Source organism: Durio zibethinus, chromosome 13 (genome assembly GCF_047325235.1).
Source record: "Durio zibethinus cultivar Kanyao isolate XHJ-2024 chromosome 13, ASM4732523v1, whole genome shotgun sequence".
NCBI lineage: Eukaryota > Viridiplantae > Streptophyta > Magnoliopsida > Malvales > Malvaceae > Durio > Durio zibethinus.
Genome location: NC_143174.1, coordinates 10,201,600 through 10,212,559, shown reverse-complemented (window position 1 = coordinate 10,212,559; position 10,960 = coordinate 10,201,600). Strand labels below are relative to the sequence as shown.

Sequence of the window (10,960 nt, the reverse complement as noted above, 5' to 3'; positions counted from 1 at the left end):
TTATGTGTCATTTAAGTAAGTTAACCACATAGGTGTCCATATGATAAATTTATTTATGTATATTGTTATATAATATATATATATATATATATATATATTAGATTAGATTAGATTATACATATACATAAATTATACACATAAAATTTTTTTATACACATAAAAATTTTGAGTAGTTGTTATTTGTATATCATATTTTCTCTTATAAAAGCTATCTATAAAATGAAAAAGCAAACATGGATGAGTGAGGGCGCCGTCACAGCCAAAACAAGAAGGCGTTAGGGTTTCCGTTTGTGAGTGTCACCGCTTTGTATATATATTCACAAACTATGCCATGGGGGTCAAAAAACTTATAATAAGAAAAAAATGACTTATTTGATTTGGTTTAGAAGGAAAGGCTAGTAATTGTATTTCTTTGATCTTTGTATTGATCGGATCAAAGGATCTATCATTAGGCCAAAGTGACGGCTTTTGTATGCGCAACTTTCCACTGGGTATACTCCCCCTTTAGCTCCCATTATCTTTTTTTTTTTTTTTTTCTTCTTTGATAGGACCTTTTCGGTGACAAAGTAGATATATTCTTTTATTTTTCTTTCATTTTTTATTTGAAATCGATAGAAGGTTGAGGGGGCTGCTGGAGAATGATGAAATCAATCAGACGGATTCACATTGATTCCAATATGATAACGTTACCAGCTACTTCTGACTCTTCATGTTCCTCTCTTGAAAGTTATGTTTTTGAGAAATTAGGGTGATTAAACAAAAAAAAAAAAAAAATGAGGCCAGTGATGTGAGAAAAATATTTGCTACTCTTGATGGGGTTATCTTTAAACCACCATCTGATGATTTTTGTCCACCAAAACATATATCAAATATCAAATGTTTGATTTTTACATCAATTTTGTTTGTTATCATTTGCATTTGCATGCTGATAAAAATTCTTACGTGTAAAAGTTATATATTGAAGATTAAAATTTAAAACCGAATTGAAATTAACTTTGGTTCTAGGAGAATGAGAGAAAATAAATCCACAAATGATGCATTGGTTGTGTGGATTCTGATGATTTGAGAAATTTTTTTATTTTTTATTTTTATTTTTATTTTTAAATAATAATTTTTATTTTTAATTTTTGTTAAAATGTAATTATTTTAGGTAATTATAGTAAAATCTACTCAAATTATAGTAAAAATTATTTACTAAGTAATAAAAGAAAGGAAAAAGATCAAATTTATCACTTTATTGTATTGAGAGTTTTATATTTATCACTTCATTTTTTATACAAATTTACTCTACTACATTTTTTATACAATTTTACTTATAGGTGAAAATAGAATATTTCATTTAAATTAAAGAATATTTTGTTAAGAATTTCAATTATCTATTTAACTTATATTATATAAAAGTAAAAATTTTTATTTCAATTTCTAAAGAATGATAATATTAATAATTAAATTCCTTTATAAAAATATAAAAATGCAACTAATTTTTTCACTATATTTGTCATTATTTTTTTCTAAAGATAATTAATTATATGATGTTGATATATATAATTATCTGAAAAATTATCAAATACACTTATTATGCAAATAAAATGAGTAAAATTTTGAAATTGACTTTGAACAGATAAAACAATTGAATTTGAAGATAAATAGTCTTGTGCTAATTTTTTACTACATATTTATATATTTTTTACTAATAAAACACAAACTCTACATTGATTAATAATAATAATAATAATAATAATAATAATAATTCATTATGTTATTTTGAATCAGATTTATATCTTTGATTTTCAGTGTGATGCTTTATATGCAAAGAACTAGAGTTGATTACTGAAGCTTTTTAGCATTAGGGCTCAGTTGTTCAGTGTTGATGAAATAAAAATAGTGTTGAGATTGATGGTTATTAGTTGAAAATCAAATTTGACCAGTTCTCGATCGATTGAATATTAATCAATTTTTTAATATCATCCGCATCAACAATTTTAACTACCTTTGAATAGAAGAAGATTCAACAAGGTATTCTCAGCAGCAATAATAATAATAATAATAATAATAATTAATTATTATTATTATTATTATTAAAAATAAGAGTTAAGATACAGATATACTTTTTGCCTTACACTAACACTCGATTCTCAAGGTGCAAGGATTTGTATTTGCAATAAAACAAATATTATTTCTTCTTTGCCTTCGTCTCTATGAACATACATTAATTGTCAAGTGTGTCTGATCTGGGAATTTTTCTAGTAATTGGAGGTTGTTTTGATGGCGTCCAATATCTGCACACCAGTAACCAACATCGACCACGTGTTAGCAAAGATGCCAGAAACATAATTTACCCAAAATTTTGGAATTGAAGGACTGCGTAATAACCCTGTTCTTCGTTGGAATGTACAAGGGTTAAAAAAATGAGGAAGGGGGTGTCCAGGCCACAAACTCTTGCTACAGGAGCTTCTAACTGCACAATACATGCATTTCATTAACCTTTTCACTAATACCCGCCTCTCCAAAACATCCATTTTAACAGTATTTCCACTGCCAATGACTGCTGCACGGTCGCTTTATTTGTAATCGTGCCAAGGAGAAATATCTAGCAGGAAAATGATGTGAATCGAAAGGTATTTCAATCAAATGTCATCCTATTCCTATCCCAAGCACAATAATCGGGATTCTGTTTACCAATTACAGAAAGAGCTCATCATCCTTTCTTTAATTGAACATCCAATATCTCAAATTATTTAATTCAACAGCCAACTTTGGTACCTATTTTTCCCAAAAAGCACAATTCTTGGTCCAACATTGCTGGCAAAAGCATGCAACAAATAGTTTAGGTTGGTACTTGGCACCAAAAAAGCACAACTACTTATTTACGAGGAAAAAGAGGAATCCCAATGCTGTGCAAAAACTGTTTCTGTAACAGGGTACAAGCAAACGCGATATTAAAATGTGTTGTAATTTGAATGCAGCATATCTCCACATGAAATTTGTTTCCCCATTAAAAATCAAATTCCATGAATACATGTACATTGGGGTAATAAGTATTCTATATGGATGGAAAACCTGATGACGTTATTATCCTAGGTCAGCTAAATCAAAATTATTTTCCACACAGACATGTTGCTAACCAGTCCTCCTAGATTCTAGCAACTTTTGGTTAGTTTCTATTCCACTTCATGCATACCATACTATTGTCGCCACAAAGACAAGTCGGCATGCTGTACCTCTTCTTTTTTCTTGTTATTATTATTATTATTATTGGTTTTGGGGTGGTGTAGGCAGGGGGGTTGGTGGTGGCTAGTGTGTTTATAAATTAAGATTGCTAGTGCCTATAAAGAAAAAAAATAAGAAATAGTTTAATAGTCTCACAGTAATCTATAAACAGAAGAAAGCAAATGGAAATACTTACCCTTAAGAAGCACTGCTCAACAATGGAAGCCGAGATCTCAGCACCAAATCCTCCTGTAACTGGGAGTGTCATGACTAATCTATGCAGATGAAAAGAAGAACCCATTAACTGTCAACCAGTTCGAGGGGACATATTCATACTAACTAAAGAGGTATTATGCTCACAAGAACTCTTCCAGTTTTTCTGACCAAGGCTTCAGCTGTTTCTTTGTCCCAGGGTATCAGAGTTTTTAGATCATTTTGAATTTACTTAACTTGTTTCATTTGTAATATGAGAATTAATTATGAAAACTTCAATACTAGTGAACTTCAAGACTAGTAGCTACATAATAGTGCCCCTCAGATAGATGAAAACAATATTTTTAATAATTCCAATATGTATTAGGATTGTACCTTAAATTATGCTAACATAAGTAAACAATGGCACATTGAAGTCAAGCGGTACTCTAAGGTCTAATCTTCAAGGTACGCAAGTTGAGAAAATTGGGGTTTGGATTTTCCCTTTATTGTGTATCCCGAAGGTCATTGATAAACAGAACCGGGAAATCAAATCACTAAGCTTTTCTGCATCAATACAGGTGTGTTCCATGATGGAGAGTTGTGCTCCCCACCCTACTAGTGTGATGTCACTGCCATGGGCTGCGAGGAATGACCAGCTGTAAGAGAAGCACTTCTTAGAGGGAGAAAGCTCTACGAGCTTAAAGTACTAGGGAAAATTTAGGAACCAAAAAAAGTGACAAATTTTCATAAACCAGTACAAATATATTGAACAGAGCATCTCAAAAATGGTTTGATTAAATAAGAAGTAATTTGACCAACGTATAGGTAAAAGAAAAAGACAATAGAACAAATAAAGGCATTGTCCTTATCGTTAAAATTATCCAAGTTCATAGTGCAACAAGTACTAGGGAAAAAGTCAGCTAATGTTGGTCAGTTCTTCCATGACCAAATTTGGAATGTTCACATGGAACATATCCTTTGGATCTGATATAGAACTGTGTAAACAATTCTATATTTGAAGGAAAAGGGGAAAGAGAAGTGTAAATGCTAAAAGAATAAAAAGTTTAAAATAGAAGGAATAACATAAGTTTTTGTGTTGTGGTTGCTAACTTGTTCGCAAGTGAAATATCTGAAAGACAGAAAATTGAGCCATTTCTATGGTTTTTCTAAGCATGCATGTACTAATAGGCTACTGGACTTGAAAGAAAAGTTAGCATCTGAGAATAACGAAAGAAAGAGAAGTAAGCTCAGGAAGTGGAAACATACTTTGATACCAGGGACATGGCAAAAGAAAGCTTCAGGTGATTGCAAGTGGTAATGTCCACCATGACCCACAGCACTTTAAGGGGCTCTTACTGTCAAACCTGGAAATTTGATAGAAATGTCATCAAGCAAAAGATATGACAGTAGCTGGTTGAGAGAACCAAACTTAAAGGCTAAGCATTAAAATGAATGACCAAACATACCTCCACAATTAAATTGATTGCCACTCCAGTATCTAAATTTGGCAGCTTCATTTACAATCTACGAGAATAAATTATGCTCAACAAAAAAGAAAAAGGTGGAGACTGGAAAATTGAATACCAAAGAACTAGAGGAGATGCTTGCCTGATCAAAAGCAGGGTAAATGTAGCAAACTGAATTTCTGCTATGGCTCGATTGCCCTGTTATGTTCAATGAAAGCAGAGCATTATGTTAGATTAAAAAGGCAAACAGTTTAAAGGTTGAATTTTTTAGCTTATGCAGTCAACTGATTAAATCCCTGCACTCACCTTTGCTGCTAGGCCAATGCCAATCCGACTATAACCTACAAGAATATTAAGTTTGAAATTTATTGATACATCTTCTCAAAACAGTAATTATTAGAAAAGAGCAACACAATATATTATTGTCCTTTCTAACTCAAAATTCATTAGGTAGTAAGTAAGCATTGTAGAGGTCACCAAGAAATCAGATATCATTACAATCTATGGACAAGGGTGGACAAGCATTCAGCAATAAATAGATTGTAATTGGTCACCTTACCTGTTAACACGGGGCATTGAAAACCCTAGTTTTACCAAATCAGTCAGCGAGTCCAGTTGTACAACGTAAAACCCCACCAAAGCTAACATCTTCTCCAAAAACTAATGCACTGTGAAGTAATTGGGAAAAGAAAATTGAGTTGAATTACAAATAAAGCACAGTGCAAAAGTAAGTAGCAGTATGTGACAAAAGCATATTCTCCATTCACAACGATAAACATCAATCTCAATCAAGTTCAAAATTTCCTATTAGAACTCCAACATTATAAAAATTTGAGTGAACCATGGCGTAAACCGTAAAGAAGAAACAGATTAGCGTTAAAGAATCTCATATATGTTAAACAAATTAATCAGTCAATAAAACGAAGGAAAAAATGCCAAAATCCCAAGTGGGAAATTAGAAAGAAACGAACTGACGATCAGTTTCGAGAGCAATATGAAGGGCTTGGTTGGCGGTAGAGTAAAGATTGAAGGATTTGGCGCTCTGTTGATTCTCAACATCGCAAGTAGAAGTCGAAAATGATCTCCTCCTACCAAGCCCAAGAGGCAGAGGCAGACCTTCTGTTCTCGCAATATTTCTGAATGCAGCTGCCATCTTTTATTTTTCCTCGGCGGCAAAAAGTGACTTTTCCTGCACTTCCAAAATTTATATACGTCTAAGAGGATATCCACGCGTAAAAACGTTTTGTTTCGCCATTTTTATTTTTTATTTTTTTTATAAAAATTATTTAATTAAAAAATAAAAAATAAAAAATGAAGACGAAAAATAATAAAAATAATATATGAATATCTAAATTGGCTATTCTTTCATAAAATTTCTCTAATAAAAATATAAAAATAAAACAAATGAAAAAAGTGAAAAGAAGAAAAAACAAAATAGAAAATGAAAAAATGAAAAAAAAAAAAAAAACTTAGGTGCCACGTTGACACTCCTATTAAATTTAAAATATTAATTTTTAAAATTAAGGTATTAAATAATTAATTCATTACTAACATATATATATGTATAAAATTAAATAAATAATAAAATATATACTTTTACACGTACCTCAAAATGAATTGCACACTAAAACAATTCCAACTCAACCTCGTTTCTCTTAAAAAAAACTCAATTTTAACTTGATATCAATTAAAAAAATCATCATTTATCTTATCAAATTAAATTGAAACATGTCCAATATAGATTGTTTTGACATTTTTATCAATTAGTACATTTTGTTACAAAATTTATTTAATTAAAAAATATTAAAAAAAGACAAAAGGGAAACAACTAAATGGAGTGCCATGTTAACACTTCCATTGGATTTTATTCACAAAATTACTTTAATTAAAAAGATATAAAAATAAAATATAGAAAAAAAAAAAAAGAAAAAAAAAAGAGCTTATTAGGGTATGACATGGATATCTCAATTGAGTTTAAAATATTAATCTTTTAAATTAATATATTAAATAATAATTTTATTAATAAAATATAATGAAAAAGATAAAAATAAACAAATAAACAAAAATAAAAAAAAAAAGAGAAAAGAGAGATCATTTGGGTGCCACGTAAACATTCAAATTGGGTCTAAAATGTTAATATCTTAAATTAAGGCATCAAATAATAATTTTATTAATATAATATATATCTATAAATATAAAATTAAATAGATAATAAATATATACTTTTATTTATACCATGAGGAAGCTTAAAGTAAAGTACCATAAATATGCTTTTGATCCATCCTTGCTTTAAGAAAAATCAATCTAACTCGACTTGATATCTATAATTTACAAAAACATTCATTTTGAATTGAGATAAATCAGAACCCATTGAATATTGTTAGCTCCAAGACTTGAAATAAACCAAGAAAGTGGTGAATTGGTTATAATAAAATTTTTAAAATCAATACTTAATAATCACAATTTCAGCAAAACAAATTTTCTAAGCAAATAAGCACAATAAATGAGAGTAAATGAGAGATAGGGATAGAGAGTTTGACACCAAGATTTATAGAGGTTCAATCCTTTCTTTAGGCACCTACGTCTTCTCCTTTAGCCTCACTTACCAAAGAGTTCAATCTACTATGAGTTTGAAGGATACAACCTAGCTTCTCAAAGCTATACACAATCCATATTATAAACTCTTAAGGGTTAACCTCCCTCTTAAGCTTACAAACTTACAATACAAAGTTTTTGAAGTTTTTTGCAAACTATAAGAACCTCTTAAAGGCTGGGTGTTTGCTAATTTAAAGTACACAACAATATAAACAAGGAAATAGAGAAAAATTGATATGAATAGGATTTTTTACACTTTTCTCTCTTTGAATAGTTTTGAATGCTTAAACAAGTTGGTTGGTGAATAGCAATAAGTTTTCTTAGCTCTTCTTACTCTTGTTCTATAGTGAAAGGTTTTATTTATAGATAGAAAGAAGTTGAGAGCTGTTGCCTTGCATTTAATGCTTTAAACCTGTAAAAATTTTAAACAAAATATAGCCATTGGGGGTTTTTAGGAGTCAGGGGATCGATCCCCTTCTTTAGGGGATCAATTGGTTCAGGTTGGAGAAGGCTTGAATTTGTGCTTGAAATGCCTTACTCGATCAATCAGGCAATACGCCTAATCGATCCATTCTTTAAGTGATCGATCTCTTATATGGAAGGATCGATCATTTTTCTAGATTTTCAGTTTCGGGAGCATTCTGTTTGAGTAATTGATGGATCCCTTTAAGAGAGGGATCGATCCTATACCTTAGGTGATGGATCCCTTATGTGGGCAGATCGATCCGTTTTTTGAAAATTTGAACGAGGAAAACATTCTGTATGAAAAAGTGATTGATCCCTTTAAGGAGGGGATCGATCGGGTAAACTTGAAACCCCTAACCAATCAATCCCTATAAGGAGAAGATCGATTGGTCTTTGCTAAAACTTCATAAATTTTTTCTTTTAGAAGAAAAATGGATCGATCCCTTTTGCTAAGGGATCAATTTGGTGAGGGGATGATCCATTCTGTTAGGAGATCGATCCCTTATATCAAAACATACACTAATCCCTTTTTGTTCTGAGAATTTAACTTGTTTTGGTTCCCAAATAAATTTTGGCAAGATAGAAGGGTGGAAAAATGTTCAATTTAAGCTTAGAAGAGATTGATTCAAGTTAGGCAAATTTTTGTTTTATCAAATCAAAACTCTTAATCAATTCAAGGCCAACAATCTCCCTTTTTTTTATATGACAAAACCAAGTGAAATTTTTGTTTAAAAATATTTTTTCATTTGAAAAACAAGCTCTCCCTGAATTTATGAAAAACAAACTCCATTTGAATAACAATATAGCTCCCCCTGAATTTAAGTATAAATTTTAAAGCAACTAAGAACAAAACCAATGTCAATATTATCAATAATAGTATCAAAATCATCAATATCATCAAGATCATCAAAGAAATTCTTCATGCCATTATCTCTCCCTTTTTTTATCATAGCAAAAATGATGACAATCTTAAAGCATAATCAAAGTGAAATAGCAATCAATTCAAGGCCACACTAATTCAATATCACAAGCCACAATGTCATAGGCCACAATATCATAAGCCACAATGTCACAAGCCATATCATAATGAGGATGAAAGATAGATTTCATTAATATAAACATCAAGTAACAAAGTTTGATACAAACCACAATGCAAAGTATTTTAAAGACATATTTACAACAACATAAAAAGATGTGGGAAAACATGAGGAATGGCACTAAGAAAGCTCATTGAAGAAGAGGTGGAGAATGAGGAGATTGGTGAGGATAAGGAGAATGAGGAAAAGGTTACCTCATGTGTTATTGTATAGATCGCATTTGCTCAATGTCAGCTCTAATGTGACGAATTTGGGCAACTAGCTCATTTTGAGTTTCTTTCATATTTTTCAATCAAGTGTTCATAGTCTTAACCACTAAATGCAGATTATTCATTTGAAGTAAAAGCATTTTTAAGGCTCCTTGAATATCAAATGATAGGGTGGAAGGTTCTCTTTGATATTCAAGAATATCTGAAGGTTCATGCTCTTCCCCTTATTCTTGTGCACCCTTAATATCAGACTTTTTAACCTATAAACCTGCTGCATTTTGAACATAACCCATGCTGTGCAAAGTAGGAGCACTAAGAACACTAAATGGGTCATTAAAATCATTTCCTTATCTCTTCTAGTATTGACATCCAACTTTTTCAAAAGATTACTAATGACAAACCCATATACCAAGGTATAGTCTTTATTCTGCACTATCCTCATCATATCATTGAAAATGAAATGCACCAAATTTGGTTTTTATTAATGCTTGATCTTATACATCCATCAATAATTTTACTTCTTAATGGTGGAGTATTGTGTGCCAGAAGATGCCAACATATGAGTGACAATAAGATGTAGCAACCTATCATGCATTGATAGCCTAGAAGCTTGAATGGGAGTAACTTGTAAATTGTTATTTCTAAAAATATCTTGAGCAAGCTCCACCATGTCACATCTAGTATTGGTTTCCATCTCATCATCTAACATGAAAGATTCAGCTGGTAATTGCTTGATAACTAATATTTTTTCCCTATCACATATGTTCTAAATCTATCAAGATAATACCTATGTGATCATTCCATTTGAATACAACTAGCATTGCTATAAAATACTTTCACTAGATTCTCAAATAAAAGACCATTCATGCATAAGTAATTTAACCATCCAAATCTCTCAAAAGTTTATAAGCAAGAGAATTCTATAGATTGAAAGAATTAAAGTGAAATTACCCTTCCATACTTCACTTCTCTATGTCCAAAATGGGTCTCATATCTTTTCTTTATATCTGGTTTGACAAAATTTTGATTGAAAGAAGGCCTCATTGATGAGCTAGAATCTTCCCTTGGGGGATTCCTTATTCTAGCACTTACTTTAGTTTTTGAAGCCATGAAGATGATGAGATAATGGAAATTAATGAGAGAATTAGTAATTGTAGGTGATAAGGAGTAAGATATGTGTGGAAAAGGCAAAAAGGATGAGTGAATGTGGTAGTTTCAAAAGAGGATCAATTTTTTAGAGTGAGAAAAAAAATGGGTATCAATTTTTGTGTGATTTAATGGTTTTCAAGGATGAATTTTACAAGAAATCAAGTTGAAATGAAATAATTTACAAAAAATTTTAGTGAGAATGAGCAATTTTAAGTGAAAAATAAGTGAAAGATCTTAGGATTTGAAGAGAATGAGTTTGAGAAAGAAGAATAACAGGTAAAGAGGCTAAAATGATTGTTTAAAAAAAAAAGGAACCTAATTTTATCATGCCAAAACGATGAGCATAGTGCCAAATAAGCATGACCTGATCGATCAGCTGAGATGAGGGATCAATTAGTTATGGTTTTTGCATTGAACCGATCGATTGGTTTTGAAAGGGATCAATCGATTCTCTTATATTTTCCTTTTAATTTGGCTACAGAGAGAATGACCAATCGATCCCATCCAAAGAAGATCGAATGGTTTTCACTGAAGCATTTTTTTTGAAGATTTAAAAATCATGCAATATGATCAT

At 30.8% G+C, this 10,960-nt stretch overlaps 1 non-coding gene and 1 pseudogene across 2 annotated transcripts; one reads left to right on the top strand and one right to left on the bottom strand.

Moving 5' to 3' along the window:
- The first annotated feature begins 632 nt into the window (after nt 1-632).
- LOC149515313 (small nucleolar RNA R12) lies at nt 633-708 on the top strand. The gene has a single exon (XR_016327161.1). It is a non-coding gene; the product is annotated as a small nucleolar RNA R12 (small nucleolar RNA).
- A 1,241-nt stretch (nt 709-1,949) lies between these two features.
- Nucleotides 1,950-6,024, bottom strand: LOC149515312 (2-oxoisovalerate dehydrogenase subunit beta 2, mitochondrial-like; annotated as a pseudogene). Its single transcript, XR_016326819.1, has 7 exons — nt 5,847-6,024; nt 5,178-5,212; nt 5,014-5,069; nt 4,872-4,929; nt 4,672-4,769; nt 3,407-3,485; nt 1,950-2,911 (listed from the first exon to the last, which is right to left on the bottom strand). The product of XR_016326819.1 is annotated as a 2-oxoisovalerate dehydrogenase subunit beta 2, mitochondrial-like (transcript).
- Between the last annotated feature and the right edge of the window lie 4,936 nt (nt 6,025-10,960).